Consider the following 17,389-nt stretch of genomic DNA (forward strand, 5'->3'; position numbering starts at 1 on the left):
ATAACTGCATCAGAGATAACGTTTGTCTTACCTGACCAGACAACCCCCAGGAAATTAACAGATAACCCAGGTCCTTGTAATTTTCCCTTGTTGACTGCCCAGCCACACACTTTCTTTTTTTATTATTAAATTTAATGGGGTGGCACTGATAAATCAGGGTACATATGTTCAGAGAAAACATCTCCAGGTTATTTTGACATTTGATTATGTTGCATACCCATCACCCAAAGTCAAATTGTCTCCCATCACCTTCTATATGATTTTCTTTGTGCTCTTCCCCTCCCCCCACCTATCCCCCTCCCCTCGTAACCACCACACTCTTGTCCATGTCTCTGAGTCTCCTTTTTATGTCCCTCCTATGTATGGAATCATATAGTTCTTAGTTTTATTCTGATTTACTTATTTCACTCAGTATGATGTTATCAAGGTCCATCCATGTTGTTGTAAATGATCCGATGTCATCATTTCTTATGGCTGAGTAATATTCCATAGTATATATGTACCACATCTTCTTTATCCAGTCATCTATTGAAGGGCTTTTTGGTTGTTTTCATGTCTTGGCCACTGTGAACAATGCTGCAATGAACATGAGGTTGCATGTGTCTTTATGTACCAATGTTTTTGAGTTTTGGGGGTATATACCCAGTAGAGGAATTGCTGGGTCATATGGTAGCTCTATTTTTAATTTTTTGAGGAACCACCATACTTTCTTCCATAATGGATGTACTACTTTACATTCCCACCAACAGTAGCCACACACTTTCAAATGGCATAGCAGGGTATGATAACTAGTGACTCTCTTCCAGAAATAAAGCAAGCAGTCCCTACCCTGCTATCCCATTTGAAAGTGTGTGGCTGGCAGGTTAGGGACTGCTTGCTTCGTTTCTGGAAGAGAGTCACTAGTTACCATAGTATCATCAATATAATGGTACATAAAAACTGCCTCTGGCTCTTTCCATTTAGCCAGGTCAGCAGCCGCCAGCCCATGACACAAGGTGGGGCTATGCAAATAGACCTGTGGTTATATTGTAAAGGTCTATTGTCACCTTTCCCAAGTGAAGGTAAATTGGTCTTGACTCTCTGCAGCTATATTAATAGAAAAAAAGGTGTTACCTCAAATCTGCCACAAAGTGGTATGTCCCCAGCTCATAGCTTAGCTGATCCATCAGGTTAGCTATTGAGAGAACAGCAGCATGCAAAGGCAGAACAACTTTATTAAGTTCCCTGTAATCCACTGTCATTCACCAGGTTCCATCTGGTTTGTGCACAGGCCATACCAGGAAGTGTAAGGGCTGTGTGCTGGCCAGATGATCCCTTCCCTTTCTAGTTCGAGAATCATTCCAGTGACTTCTTCATAGCTGTCTGGCAGGCGGTACTGCTTCATGCTAGTCGCATGTTAGGGAATGGGTAATTGCAAGGGTAAATGTGCTGCATGTCCCTGCAACACTGCCTTCATGACCAGGACTTGCAGGTGGAACTCTCTGGCTGTAGTTTCCAACCGCAGTCCTTGTAAGGAATCTACCCCAAAAATATATTCAGGAATAGGAGATGCATATACCTTTTATGGCTTAGGAGATATTCTTCCTAATAGTTATCAGCTTCACTCAAACAGTTTGGCCCCCATAACCATCAACTGCCACTGGCGTCCCAGAGAACCACTCTGGGTTCCCACAGAGAAGGGAGCATTCTACACTTGTATCCACCAAGACCAATACCCATTGTACATTAGAAGGGGACCAATGGATTGCCAATTCCATGTGGGGCTTCCAGTCCCCGCCCATCCCTGTTAGACAGGTCCTTCAGCTTTTCCCCTATTCAAACTGGAACAGCGGTTCTTGGGGATCCTCCTCTTCCTCAGCTGTCTCCATCATATAATCTTATAACTGTGTCATCCACACACCAACTGTTTTTTTGCTAGCTGCTGGGGCCGTTTGTCTCAGCAGCTAGAACCTCTGTTATGGTTTAAGCTGCTGCCAAAGCTCCAAAAAAACTTCTTTACACTTGCTATCTAATTTCTATCTGCCTCAGCTGCAATCTAATCTACCCACATCTATGTTCAGGTAAACTTTACAGGCCGGTTTCTTTTTTTAGTCATGAGGGGAGCACAGGCAGGAGCCCTCACAGCTCTGATTCCATGCTGCCTCTAGCTCCCCCAAATCTTCTACCATCTGTGTAACCACATTGATAGGTTGTCCCACATAGGGGCCCAGGATAGCCACTAGTGACCCAGAAAGGGCAGATGGGATGCTGCAGAGAATAAGATCTCTTATCCCTGCTGTAAACACTTTCTCATCTGGCCCACGAGACCTCAGGCTTAAAGCAGCATTCTTTATTTTTAACATTCTTTTTTTTTTTTTTTGTATTTTTCTGAAGCTGGAAACGGGGAGAGACAGTCAGACAGACTCCCGCATGCGCACGACCGGGATCCACCCGGCACGCCCACCAGGGGCGACGCTCTGCCCACCAGGGGGCGATGCTCTGCCCCTCCGGGGCGTCGCTCTGCCGCGACCAGAGCCACTCTAGCGCCTGGGGCAGAGGCCAAGGAGCCATCCCCAGCGCCCGGGCCATCTTTGCTCCAATGGAGCCTCGGCTGCGGGAGGGGAAGAGAGAGACAGAGAGGAAGGGGGGGGGGGTGGAGAAGCAAATGGGCGTTTCTCCTATGTGCCCTGGCCGGGAATCGAACCCGGGTCCCCTGCACGCCAGGCCGACGCTCTACCGCTGAGCCAACTGGCCAGGGCCTATTTTTAACATTCTTTATCAGTTCACTATAGCACTGCTACTGACTCACTGCCCCCAGCAAGTGTGCAGCATTCTGCCAGACTGTACAAATTGCAGCCGTCACATATTCTAATAGGCTATGGTTTCCTGGGTTGTCATGCAGTTCTGAAGATGCTGCCTTAAGGAGGAATGTGTGGTAATGGTGGTCAATTTCTCCATCTCTGCTCTGAAGAGCATGATGCCATCCAACCCTATGTCCCACAACCACAGCAGCCAGGCTGCCAGGGGTTCAATGAGTTTCTGCCTGAATTGTGCCTCCAACTCCATCATCTCTGCCTGGTGTATGGCCAGACCACAGAGTGCTCCACTACTTGTGCCTGCCCCTGAGGGGCTCTTGGCTGCTGGGTTTTTACCTTCTGGGTGACCACTGGCCAGGCTCTGAGTCTACAGATGGCAGTTTTAGCCCAAACTTCCTCCTCAGGAGAGGAGTAAGAAATGCCTGCTCCCACCGACTTAGAGCCACTCCTCTGGCATGAATGCAGCTCTGTCTTTTGTGCCTGCTTATTCTCCTATGGCTGCCAGCTCTCAGCCTGAAGCTGAGACTTGAGCTCTTAAACCTACAGTTGTTTCTTCAACACCTGTTGCTGCCAACATTCAGCTTCCAGGGAAAATGACAACTTATGAATCCATAATTCCTTCTCCAGAGATCACTCCATTTCCAGGTACCATTTGTGCTCAGCCTGCATCTCACACGGCATCTCTCAAACCTGGTCAGCCTCCTTCTCCAGCACTCACTCAAGTTCACACCATTGCTGGTTCTCAGCCTGTAACCTGACCTGCAGCTCCCAGACCTGCAGCTCTTTCTCCAGTGACCATTCAAGCTCATGTCATTGTTGTCACTCAGTCTGCAGCTCACCCTGGTGCTTTTTACCTCAGGCAGCTTCTCACACAGAGCTCTCAGTTTCTTCTTCCATGGCTGTAAAAACACCCAGCCCATGGTCCCCAAAAGCACAGCCATGGGAAACCATACATTGGAGAACAACAACCACTCCACTACCCCACTCTTCAAGGGTGTCAGCAACTCATACTGATCTGATCTGAACACTGCTTACTGCGCTGCTAGATATAATGCTGGTGGCCATGGCCTAGCAGATTCACATTGAATTTGGGGAGATGGTAGAGGAACTGTGGAGCCAGAAAGCATCAGGCCATTCCCATTTGCTGCAGGCTTGCAAAGATGGATGAGCAAATAAACAAAAAGGAAAAAGGCTAATAAACAAAGAAAGTCTGCTTTTTGCAGTGAAGGGCAAGGGAATAGGAAATCTGTACTTCACAGTGGTGAAAGAGTATCTGAGAGATTGCCCCTGAGGGCAAGCACCCATAGCCTTACATAGACTATAAACACATGGTGCTACAGTGTGCTCATGCACTAATCAGGCAAAGTGCTTGAAGCTAGTAAACCAGGTAGTGCATGAGTATGTGGTAGAAGGCCACGTGTGTGTCTCTATGGTGCAGCAATAAACTAAAGACCTGGGGGAAGACTGGAAGTACAGTGGTACCTTGAGATATGAGTTTGATTCATTCTGCAACCAAGCTCGTAAGTCAGTTAACTTGTATATCAAACAAATTTCTCCCATTTAAAATAACTAAAATATATTTAATTCATGCCAGCCCAGTGAAACATCCCAAAACCACCCTAAATTATGAAAAAAGACGTTTTTAATTAAGAAACACACATGTATACTTTACCAATGCATAACAAAATATAGGAAATAAAAGAAAAAAAGTGTTTTTAGTGCTGTACTATATTGTTACCTTGGAGACAGATAAGTGCGGCTAACAGAGGTGAATGGCAAAGGAGGAGGGAGGGAGGGAGGAAGGGATGTAGGCACTGTAGACACGTAAACTAAAATTGCACTTTCTTAACACTAAATGTAAACTAAAATCACATTTTTTTACTTTAAACAAAACTAAAACTGCACTTTCTTTACTTAAAGTAAAACTACAAAAACTTAATTGTAAAAAAAATGCACTTTCTTAACTTTAAACTTAACCTAAGCTTAACATTACGTATTTTTCATTTAATCATCACCTGTTTTTGCCTTTATGGCTGCACTTTTGGCACTTTCACTTGTAGGAATTTTGAATAAAAATCTATCCAAAGAGGTTTGCTTTTGCCTCCTTTTCAAATGTTACAGAAATGTGACAAACAAATGTCATTGAAAAGTGCTGAAGCATGACCAGTTGAAACTGTTTCTGGGTGTTTCTTTTCAATGAAACTTGAAAGCTTCTCCCACATTGCCAGCAGGTCTTTAATTTCACTTGAAGAAATCACTTCCTCTGACTCTACCTCCTCTCCACTACTAATCTCTTGAAGAAGCTCTGTATGTTGTATCATCTGTAGCTTCTTCAACTCCTCAGTTGAGAGTTCCTCCTCATGTTCCTGGATGAGCTCATTTACATCACCCTCATTTACCTCCAGACCCATCGACTTGCCGAGGGACACAATCTCCTCCAATGCTTCTACCTCAGTCTTGGTCTCTGGTTTGAATCCTTTGAAGTCCCTGTCTGCAACAACATCAGGCCATAACTTTTTCCATGCCGAGTTCAAGGTTCTTCTTGTAACCTCTTGCCATGCCAAGTCAATAATGTGTAAACATATCACGATGTTGTAGTGATCTTTCCAAAACTCTGGAAGGGTTAGATTTGTATTCTCAGTCACCTCAAAGCAGCAACAGAACAAGTGCTTTGTGTAAAGCTTTTTAAAGTTGGAAACGACCTGCTGATCCATAGGTTGCAAGATTGAAGGCGTGTTGGGTGGGAGGTAGAGGAATTTCATGAATTTGAACTCATCGACAATGTCATCTTCAAGACCAGGTGGGTGGGCTGGAGCATTATCAAGGATTAGTAATTATTTCATCAGGAGTTTATTTTCTTGAAGATATTTCTTCACTGCAGAAAAAAAACAACAACAACAAGATTTACCCATTCAATAAAAAACTGCCATGTAACCCATGCCCTAGTATTGGCGTGCCACATAACCTGCAGTTTTTCTTTAAGAATCCTGTAAGTCTTAAAGGCTCAAGGATTTTCAGAATGATACACTAGCAGTGGCTTTACTTTACAGTCACCACTAGCATTTGCACCCAATGCAAGGGTTAGACGGTCCTTCATGGGTTTATGGCCTGGCAGCTTCTTCTCCTCTGCAGTGATGAAAGTCCTCCAGAGCATTTTTTTCCCAAAATAATCCTGTTTCATCACAATTGAAAATTTGCTGGGGGATGTATCCTTCCTTTGCGATAAGCGAAGCAAAATGTGCGATGTACTCCTCAGCTGCCTTAACATCAGCACTCACAGCTGCACCATGCCTCACCACCGAGTGGATGTCAGATCTCTTCTTAAAATTTTCAAATAAGACATGACTTGCCTTGAATGTATCTTCTGCTGCCTCTTTTGAGGTTGATGGTTCTTTCTTCTCCAAGTCTCTGTAAATAATACGTGCCTTTTCACTTATTACAGTCTCCGTCACTGTATCTCCTGCCAGCTCTTTCTCTTTCACCCACACCAGCAGAAGCTTCTCAATTTCTTCATGTATATTTGTCCTTAATTGGGACAGAATGTAGTTCCTTTCATGGGATTTGTGCTGCTTATGGCATCCTTTTGTTTAAGGATGGTACAAATTATAGATGTATTGTGCTCGTGCAGCCTTGCCAGTTCAATCACTCATACACCACACTCGTGTTTTTCTATTATTTCTTGCTTTACTTCTATCAACATCATTCTCTTCTTCTTCTCACCACTGTTCTTTACACTCACTTTCTTCGGCGCCATGATAACACACAAAAAAGTTAGTAAAAAATGAAAAAATGATGCAAGAACGAGTACAGCACATGAGATTCAACTTAATTCTGCGGGTAACATGTGAGAAAGAATGAGATGCTGGTGTTGTGCTGCTGATACTGGACCTGTGCGCCAATGTGCCAACTAGCAACAGCTTCCCATATCACAACTCGTATCTCGGAATTTTGCCCAGATCTCAAAGAAAAATACAAACCGAGTCACAGCTTGTATTTAAAAAAAAATGTATGTTGGTCTGCTCGTATCTCAAGGTACCACTGTACCATGTTTCTTTCCACCCACAGGCCATTGGTGTCATTGAACAGTATAATGTACTCTTATAGCAGGGACTATGACAGGAGAGGGGCACCAGCTCCCTTACAGATGGGCATCTGGCTTTTGGAGTACTCTGGATTTTGAATTAAAGACCTAGACAGGGGGTTTGGGGGGGGGGGTTGGGGGGCAGCTCTAATGTAGGCCCTACTGTAATAGGCAGCTGCTCCCACACAGTTGCAGGTATGCACCAAGGACACTTTACTCAAGCCAGGTGTGGGGAAAACATCTGTGTTAGGCCTGCTAATTTTGAAAGTGCTTATAGCCAGGAAACCAGTGAGTAAGCCTAACACAGCTGTTTTCTCCACACCAGTTTTTCTAAGTTTTCTGCCTCCTTTGAATTAGATTGTACCCACAGTAAAATATTAAACAAAAATAAATTATTACCTGAAATTTATATTACAATTGGTATTTTATATAATTTATTTCTAAATTTTAAAATATATAATTAATAATAAAATATTTACAAATTAATTGACTGATTTTAAAAGCAAACTTAGTGAACTACATTAGTAATATCTGGAAATTTACTTTACATTTGACTTTAAGAAAAATTAAGTTTGTCAAGTCTTAGAGTTTAGGAACACACTTACTAATCCCAGGTAATCATGGCTACCAATAGTACAACATATGCAACTTAACGACAAAATTTCCCCAAAATGATGAAAGTCAGAACCGCTGCTGAAGACTTTAAGTGGGGTACCTAGCTTCAGATGCTCTTAGTTTGCATAATGGCTTCCCAAATAAAATAACATAGCAAGAAGCAGAAGCAACTTACTTGTAATGCTTGACTTATTCCAACTGCTTGTGAATTAAAAGCAGCTGTGGACAGTAGGCGGTTGGTCTCTCCTTAAGCAACACGTTAGTAACATGGACAAAGATTTTCTCTTTTGCTTTGATACAAAATGTTGAGTCACAAAGAAAAAATAAATAAAAAAGCCAAGGGCTGATAAATGTTATCAAGCATTTTCAGTGAGGTTCAAGTTATATTTAGAGATATTTTAAATATTTCAATCATTTAGTTTCATCCTATTTATTTTCAAGCCACTTTTAAATCATTGAAAATATCACACAAGGCTGTGTTTCTTTTTGTCATAATTGCAGATAATTTGAACTATAACTAATACAGATAGCATTATTTACAATTATATAACAATAGGGGATAGTTCTAACTCTTTTGTCTAATGAAATCAATATTTTCAGAAGTCAAGCTTTAGAAAATATGTTTGATTGTTTCAAAAATAATACATATCACTTGTTTGTGTTATGATTGTATTTATTATTAATATTTTTTAGAGTCTGTTTTTATTTTTGGTATTGTATGCATATATTGTTAATAAAATTCACAATTCAGCAAGACTCTAACATTGCATACAGATCAGCTATTGCTCTGTTTCTAGGATGTAAGAGAAAAATAGAGAATGATATTTTGCAAACTGAAACAAGAAAATTTTTCAAGGGATTAATAGAAGTATCAAGTTTTATGATTCAATAATTTTTGTTCATAAGACAAAAAGTACAATTTTCCATCTGTTACCTTTTTCCTCTGCAATAGTTAAACGTGTACACATGAAAAATGTAATTTAACTTCTGGAACTATTTTTATAATTTAGAAAATGTGTGCTATGAATATTTAGTATTCCTGGAAGGAAAAGGGGATATTGTAAACAATAAAGAACCTGTCAGCTGTTCACTGACTTTATGTTTCATTTTTGAAGAAGTAGAATGATAAGAACTGAATCGGTTAAGAGTAAGGTATCTTAGCTGTAACTGATTATGTGTCATTAACCAGCTTTCAGATCATAAAATTTCTTTAAGATTTTATTTCTTCTGTAAGAGTTTGGCATGACAACTTTAAATTTAAAAAATAATAATAATAAATAAATATATAAGAGTCTATATTCAAATTAAAAAATTTTCAACACTCAATTTTAAAAAGAGATTACCCAGACCCTGGCTGGGTAGCTCAGTTGGTTGAGAATTGTCCTGATAAGCCAAGGTTTTGAGTTCCATCCCTGGTCAGCACACTTACAATAATCAATCAATGAGTCATTGAATGAGTAGAACAATGAATCAATGTTTCTCTCTCTCTGTCTTTCTCAATCTCTCACCCTTCCTCTCTCTCTAAAAATCAATAACAAATGAAAATAATAGATTAGCCATTTCAGAAAGCTGTATCAACAAACTAAAACAAGTGTCTTTGCATTGTTGGCAGGGTTCATGTCAATTCATTTAAGCAGTTTTAAAGTTAGTTCAAGGTTTAATTGACAATATATGTACATACATGTGTACAGTTATATAACTATGTGTTTATCTGTACATGAATATATATGTATATGCACATATATATTATACATATGTCTTTGATTAATTATAAGTAAGAGAATAAATTATTTTCACATGTTTTGTGTATCATAATTTCACTTGCTAGAAAGTATGGTTCAGAAATAAAAGGCTAAAACACCATTCAAAAGAATAATCACTATATAGTATTCTATATAATTTATACTTTTAAAATATCTTCATTGTTACCCACCTCCTAATTACAATTAACACCTCAATACTAATATGCCCAAACTTAATCCTTCTTTTTTAGTTGTCTCATATTTCATTCTATATCTAAACATTTTAAATCTGCCAGCTTATTATCACTTTGAACAACATATATGCTCTATTTTTTTCTAAGTTCTCTTCCTTTCCATTGTGAAAAAAAATGTTTTTTTAATTTATTGATTTTAGAGATAGAAGAGGAGAGAGAAACATCAATTTGTTGTTCAACTTATTCATGCATGCATTGGTTGATTCATGTATCAGCCCTGACTGGGGATTACACAATCCTGGTGTATCTGTTCAACACTCTAACAACTGAGCTACCTGACCAGGGCCCTTCCTTTTCTCATTAAAGATAGATCACTATTTTACCAGGTGTTCTGGCTTAAAATTTGGCAAATATTTTTAACGTTTTTTTTTTTGGGGGGGGAGGGTGGAAGGAAAACATATACACACATAACTGTACAACTTGATAAATTAACACAAAGTGAAAAGAGAACATGATAATCACCCAAGCCAACCAGCTGTAGGAAGGAAGAGATTTGGGAGCTGGATGAAAAAGTTCAGGGATAAAGCCAAAAAAAAAAACACAAAACCTGATAAAAAAAACAAAGAAAGTGACAAAAATATATGAAGGGAATACTGACTGAACTGAAAATAAAAATAAGCAAATCAACTATTATATCCACCTGTTGGTCTTTGACAGATCATGGTGGTAGAAAATCAATATTAATGTAGTTGAACTAAACACACAATCAATCAACATTTAAATTAATATTTATAAAATATTCCATTTAACAACAGCAGAAATTCAAATTATTCTGAAGGGAACATCCAATATTCACCATAATAAGTTATATTCTTAAACATAAAACATAGTCTACCTGAATTTAAAGTTATAGAAATCATACACCGTCTGACCTCAAAATGCAACAGAATTAAACTAGAAATCAATAAAGTGAAGTTAACTAAAAAAGTCACATATAGAGAAATTAAACATCTCGTTAGCAAATTACCCATCATTCAAAGAAAAGGCCTCAAGAAAAATGTATTGCATTTACTAGAAACGAAAAATCCAAATACTATAACCCAAGTTTCCAACTTGAAAAATTAGAGAAGAGCTAAATAAAAATAAAAAAACCAAATATTGAGTTTAAATATTCAAAAATCATAAAATAAGTTCAAATTTTAGGAAACACTATCATATGTGTTGGTGAGGATGTAAAGTAAGGGCACTCACATATACTACTAGTTGTATATGTGGAACCGTATTTGAAGTTAACTTGCATGTACCCTAAAACACAAAATTTTTTTTCTATAATCTTAATGTTGATAAATCCTACATTTTAGGATTTGCTAAGAGCAGATCTATGTTAAGTGCTTTCATGACACACACACAAAATAATAATAATAAATAAAAAAGCAGTAAGAGACGCTTAGAGGAGATGAATATATTTATGGCGTAGATTGTAGTGATGGTTTCAAGGATGTACTTATCTCCAAACTTATTAGTCTGCATGCAGTAAATATATACAGCTTTTTGTATGTCAATTATAACTCAAGTATTTTTAGAAATATAAATATATTTTGTTCCAGTCCAAAAGATTATAATTCTTGATAAATGATGCATCCAAGGCAGGTGTCTATATTAAAAAAAGATTTGATTTTCACTTGGTGAAGATATGTCAGGCGTTGTCTAATTTAAGAACAAATTATGTTTGCCAGAGAAGAAATATATTGCTTCATGTGACAAACTGAAGTTTAACTCTGATGATCCCACATGTAATTCTGAAGTAATCTTGTCAAAATATTGCAGTAATTTGGAAGTATAATGTATGTTGGATACTAGGGACTGTTACTTAAGTATAGCAATGTGTTGCTAGTTAACAAGATGTGGACTCTATTTTTTTTATTGTAAAAGTATTTGATATGAATATCAGATGTATCTTTCTCCTAAATGTAGGAGAAATTACTTCTTACAACGTAGAATAATCGTTTTTTAATGTTATATAAATATAGTCATACAGTATCTCTTTTTTTTGTGTCTTTATACTTTTTTTTTTTTTTTTCCTGAAGCTGGAAATGGGGAGAGACAGTCAGACAGACTCCCGCATGCACCCGACCGGGATCCACCCGGCACGCCCACCAGGGGCGATGCTCTGCCCACCAGGGGGCGATGCTCTGCCCCTCCAGGGCGTCGCTCTGCCGCGACCAGAGCCACTCTAGTGCCTGGGGCAGAGGCCAAGGAGCTATCCCCAGCGCCCGGGCCATCTTTGCTCCAATGGAGCCTTGGCTTCAGGAGGGGAAGAGAGAGACAGAGAGGAAGGGGGGGGGGTGGAGAAGCAAATGGGCGCTTCTCCTATGTGCCCTGGCTGGGAATCGAACCTGGGTCCCCCGCACGCCAGGCCGACGCTCTACCACTGAGCCAACCGGCCAGGGCCTCTTTACACTTTTAATAGTGTTTCATCTGTGATATTTTTGCTCTTTTGGCATTTAACAATTTTGATTGCTATACATTATTCTATTGTAAAAATATACCACAGTTAATTAATCAGTGTTACAATTGCTGGACATCAACCTTTCTCCAGTTTTGAGATACTGTGATCAAAGTTACTATAAACATATTGGTACATGTTTTTAAAGCTTATATATGGTCCTGATTATTGAATATATACATAGCAGTGATATTATGGAACTCAGAATATCCATATCTTCAAATTATTAATAACTTCTTAAGCAATTGTATTAATTCACAATAACATCAGAAGAGCAGGAGAATTCCTGGTGCTAGACATTCTTACCAATAATACTTGAGATTGTCAGGCTTTCTAGTAGACCTTTGTAAGAAGTTTGTAGTGGTTTGACACCACAGTTTTGGTTGGTACTTTCTGATAAAAAATAATAAGGCTTGAGAACTTAATATTTACTAGGCATTTTAATATTTTTTTCTGTGAACTATCAATTCAAGTCTTTGGATCATTATTCCGTTAGTGTGAAAATGTAGTGTTTTGTAAGAGTCTTTTATATAATCTGACCATAACACTTTTGATTAGTGTATGTTTTACATATATATTTTCATTTCAATATCTTTATGCTTTTATGAATAAAGCTTTTAATCTTTAAAGTAATCAAATTTATCAGTATTTTTCAATTATTTTTATTACTTCAAATGGTATTATAGAAATTCTTTTTGTAGAGAAAATCAGGATGGCCCATTTTATTTTCAGTATTATTTTTCTCTTTTTCTAAAATATATAAAACACGTGTTCTTGAATTTCTTTTTAAGGCATAATACTTTTTCTCTGAAAGATATTGCACTCTTATTTAATTAATTTCAAATGACCTAGTGCTTTTTATTAGATTTTCCATCATAATTCTATTTTTTGTTTACTTGTTTACTATGGTAAGAAAACTTAACATGAAATCTACCATTCCAAAAAAAAAATTTAATAGCACTATATTATTGTTAGCTATAAGCACTATGTTGTACAGAAAATCTGTTGATTTATTCACCTTTCAGAACTGAAACAATGCACACTGAAAAACTCTCCATTCACACATAACATTTCTAATGAAATAGGGTATCTATTGTTATTGGTTTGACAATGCAATGATCCCTAATTACATTCTAATGCAAAATTTTTTCAGATTGAAATTCATAATTTACTTTAAAATTTGTTTTGTAAAATTTACTTCTGTCAAATATACCATGTATATTATGAGAGAAATATGCTTCTAAATTACCTTTAATGTCATACTGACTGTAGAAGTAGTTTGAATCTTTTTTCATTTGGATTTGTTAACGATTGCAGACAGTAAATCTTTGTTTTTTGATGACACAGTTTGTAGAGAAAATGTATTGTTGCACATGTATTATTATAAAATAATTAAAGTGTTTTTCAGTGAAAATGTTCTCTGGGCAAAACCTTAATGAAATGTCATATATTATTATAAACTTTGACCTTAAAATGGACATATTTTTAAATTTTATTTATTGATTACATAGAGAGAGAGGAAGGGAGAAAGAGAGAGAGAAATGCTGATTTGTTGTTTCACCTATTTATATATCCATTTATATATCCATGGGTTCTTGTATGTGCCTAGACTGGGGATAGAACCCACAATATTGGTGTATGAGAGGACACTCTAACCACCTGGAACTATTCAGCCTAGGGCATATATGAACACATTTTAACCACATTAGAAAAGTGCCTCAAAATTATATAAAAATAATATACTTCTAAATACATCTGATGTGTGTTGAAGTCAATATAATATGAAACATAATCTATAATTTTTAAAGTATACTTATAGCATAATATCAATATACTCTACAGAGTTTGTCAGGTTGGGTTGCTATAACAAAATGCCATAGGCAGGTGACTTAAATAACAAACATTCATTTTTTTTTTTACAATTCTGGAAGCTGAGGAGACAAAAATCAAAATGGCTGTAGAATTGGTTTCAGCTGTGTGCTCTCTTCCTGGTTTATACATGGCAACTTCTTGCTATAGTTGTCCTCTCTTGACAGAGGGACAGTAAGTAAGCTCTGCTCTCTTTTTATCACGGTACTAAACTAATCATGTTAGTTCTCCTTTTAAAGGGAATTAAGACCTCATCTAAACTTAAATGTCTCCAAAAATCCTCACCTCCTAAAACCATCACTTTGGGAGTTTTCAACATATGAATTTTGGGAGAAGACAACATTTAATCCTGAAGAGAGGCTTTATTTTCTATAAACATTATTTACTTTAGGATTACTATTTGTATTCTAGGTAGACAAATAAGAAATACCACCAACACTGAGCAAGGAAAAAAATGGGGAGAAGTTAAAGGATAAAAAGTTTTAATTATGAAGGATGAGTAGGTTCCAGAGATCTAATTGCACTGCAGTCACTTTAGTTAATAAAAGTCTATTGTATACTTAAGATTTGCCAAGAAATCTGATCATAAGTGTTCTCACTACAGGGGGAAAAAAGTAACTATGTAAGGCAATGGATGTGCTAATTAGCTTGATTTTGGTAATCATTTCGCAATGTGTACATATAACAAAAGATCACATTGTACATCTTGAATACATACAATTTTTATTTTATACACCTAGAAAAAGCTGGAAAAGTAATTTTAGTTTATTTTTAATCTTTTTTAAGATTTCATTTATTCATGTTAGACATAGGAGAGAGTAAGGAGTGGGGAGTAGTGGGAAGTACCAATTTGTATTTGCTTCCTGTATGTGCCTTGACCAAATAAACTCAGGCTTTTGAATTGGCAACCTCAGCATTCCAGGTTGACACTTTATCCACTGCACCACCCAGCTTAGGCAATCATTTCAATTTAAAAAGAAAGAAAGAAATACTATAGATGCAGATGAGAGAATTCAATTTTAGGCCAACCTTCAACAAACCAAATTTTGCAATGACAGACAAGCCTAAACTGGATATTTTAGTCTTTCCTGTTGGCAGGTATTTGTAATTCAGAGCATAACAATTTCAAAGACAAGATATATAAAATGAACAAATGTGCATACTACAAATGAGCATGAGCATTCTAAAAAAAAGGAAACAAAAAAAAGCTTAGATGTAAAAGCAAATCTAATTTCAGAAAAAGTGTATTATTTTTTCTCCTTCAGGCTTTCCTTTACAATTTTTAAGAATAAATTGCCTTCTGCAATTTCTTTGAATGAAAATTTATCTTGAAAGAAAAATGTATAAAGGAAATTAGCCTCCTTTGTAGAGTAAAAAAGTTAGCATGCTAATAATATTTCCTACTTGCACATGTATTGTTACTATTTTCCTTTAAATTTAAGTATTTGAACCATTATAGGAGAATCAAACAAAAGAATATGTTATCAAACATTTTCATATATTTATCTCAACTTTTATCACTTAATTTGTACTCATTTGACTACATAGTCAGTTTGATATACTTCTGTTTTCCATAGCATTTATATTATTTAACATACTTATTAGAAATCTACATTTAAAAAAAAGATGTTAAAATATTGAAACCTAAACTCACTAATGAAAACAATGGTTTAATCAGTAGTAGGTACATTTTATATATTTTAGCTATATTGAAGTAAAATATTATAAATAAACATGTTTCAAAAATTTCCTTAGATATTTCTTTCTCTGGTAGGCTTAGGGAAAGATGACTTTGGAAACAATGATTTTGGAAAAGAAATGGTATCCAAAAATTGAAAGACAAATCAGATTTGAAAAAAGAAAGGTATCTAATCTTACCAAATAGGCCTGAAAATTTAAGAAGCATAATAATTTAGGCCCTGGCCGGTTGGCTCAGCGGTGGAGCTCCGGCCTGGCGTGCGGGGGACCCGGGTTCGATTCCCGGCCAGGGCACGTGGGAGAGGCGCCCATTTGCTTCTCCACCCTCCCCCTTCCTCTCTGTCTCTCTCTTCCCCTCTCGCAGCCGGGGCTCCATTGGAGCGGGGATGGCCCGGGCGCTGGGGATGGCTCCTTGGCCTCTGCCCTGGGCACTGGAGTGGCTCCGGTCGCGGAGGAGCGACGCCCCGGAGGGGCGGAGCATCACCCCCTGGTGGGCGTGCCGGGTGGATCCCGGTCGGGCGCATGCGGGAGTCTGTCTGACTGTCTCTCCCTGTTTCCAGCTTCGGAGAAATGCAAAAAAAGAAAAAAGAAAAGAAAAAAAAAAAAAGAAGCATAATAGTTTAAAAGTGCCTATTACATTTAATCTAAAGGAAGTCAATAATAATCTTGGTAAGAGAAATTTCCTTGGACTGTATTTAAAGTACAGGAGTGGCCCTGGCCGGTTGGCTCAGTGGTAGAGCATCAGCCTGGCGTGCAGCAGTCCCGGGTTCGATTCCCGGCCAGGGCACACAGGAGAAGCACCCATTTGCTTCTCCACCCCTCCCCCTCTTCTTCCTCTTTGTCTCTCTCTTCCCCTCCCACAGGCAAGGCTCCACTGGAGCAAGGTTTGACCGGGCATTGAGGATGGCTCTGTGGCCTCTGCCTCAGGCGCTAGAATGGCTCTGATTGAAACAGAGCGACACCCCAAGATGGGCAGAGCATCGCCCCCTGGTGGGCATGCCGGGTGGATCTCTGTCAGGCGCATGCGGGAGTCTGTCTGACTGCCTCCCATTTCCAGCTTCAGAAAAATACACACACAAAAAAATAATAAATAAAGTACAGAAGGAGTAACAAGGAATTATGGACATCAAATATTGGAAACTAAATCTTTCAGAAAGTTATCATTGAGTTTTAGAAATGAGGCACTGTGTTGATGGAGGGGGCCATGTAGTCAAGTAAAATTTACTTTATTAGTGGGAAAGACTTAAGTTTGTATAAACAAACACTTAAAAATAAGTGATATGAAATAATTCATCACACTGTCAGAAAATGAAATGATGTATGAAGTATATAGAGAAAAATAAGAATAGGAATTAGGAAAATTATTGATTCTATTGTAACAAGAAGTGACAAGGAAAAGATGAATTTAGAATTTATATTTTTTAGGTTCAGTAAAAAGAAAACCAGTAACACAAAATGGCATTCCTTGTGCTAAACCCATGATAACAAACCTAGGTTTAATGTTTGACCCAATGATTGTTTCAGTCTTTCCCAGAAATATAATCTTAATCAACCAGTCTGAAATTTTCTGGTTAAGCACCAGAAAAGTAATCTAGCACATGGGTCTTCTTCATCTCCTCTGCCCAAAGAGATGTCCTGATCAAAAAATAACCCTTTCTTTTTTTCTAATAACTCCCGTGCCCCTCCCTTCTTTCTATAAAAACCTTCCTTTTAGCACCTTTCCCTCTTAGTTGCTAGATGGGATGCTATCTGACATGAATCATATATATATATATAATTTATTGAGTCAGGGAGGCAGAGACAAGCTTGCACAGCAAGCCCACCAGGGGGCAATGCTCTGCCCATCTGGGACCACTGCAACCACAGTCATTTTTTAGCGCCTGATGCAG

The sequence above is a fragment of the Saccopteryx leptura genome, chromosome 1 (genome assembly GCF_036850995.1).
Source record: "Saccopteryx leptura isolate mSacLep1 chromosome 1, mSacLep1_pri_phased_curated, whole genome shotgun sequence".
Lineage (NCBI taxonomy): Eukaryota > Metazoa > Chordata > Mammalia > Chiroptera > Emballonuridae > Saccopteryx > Saccopteryx leptura.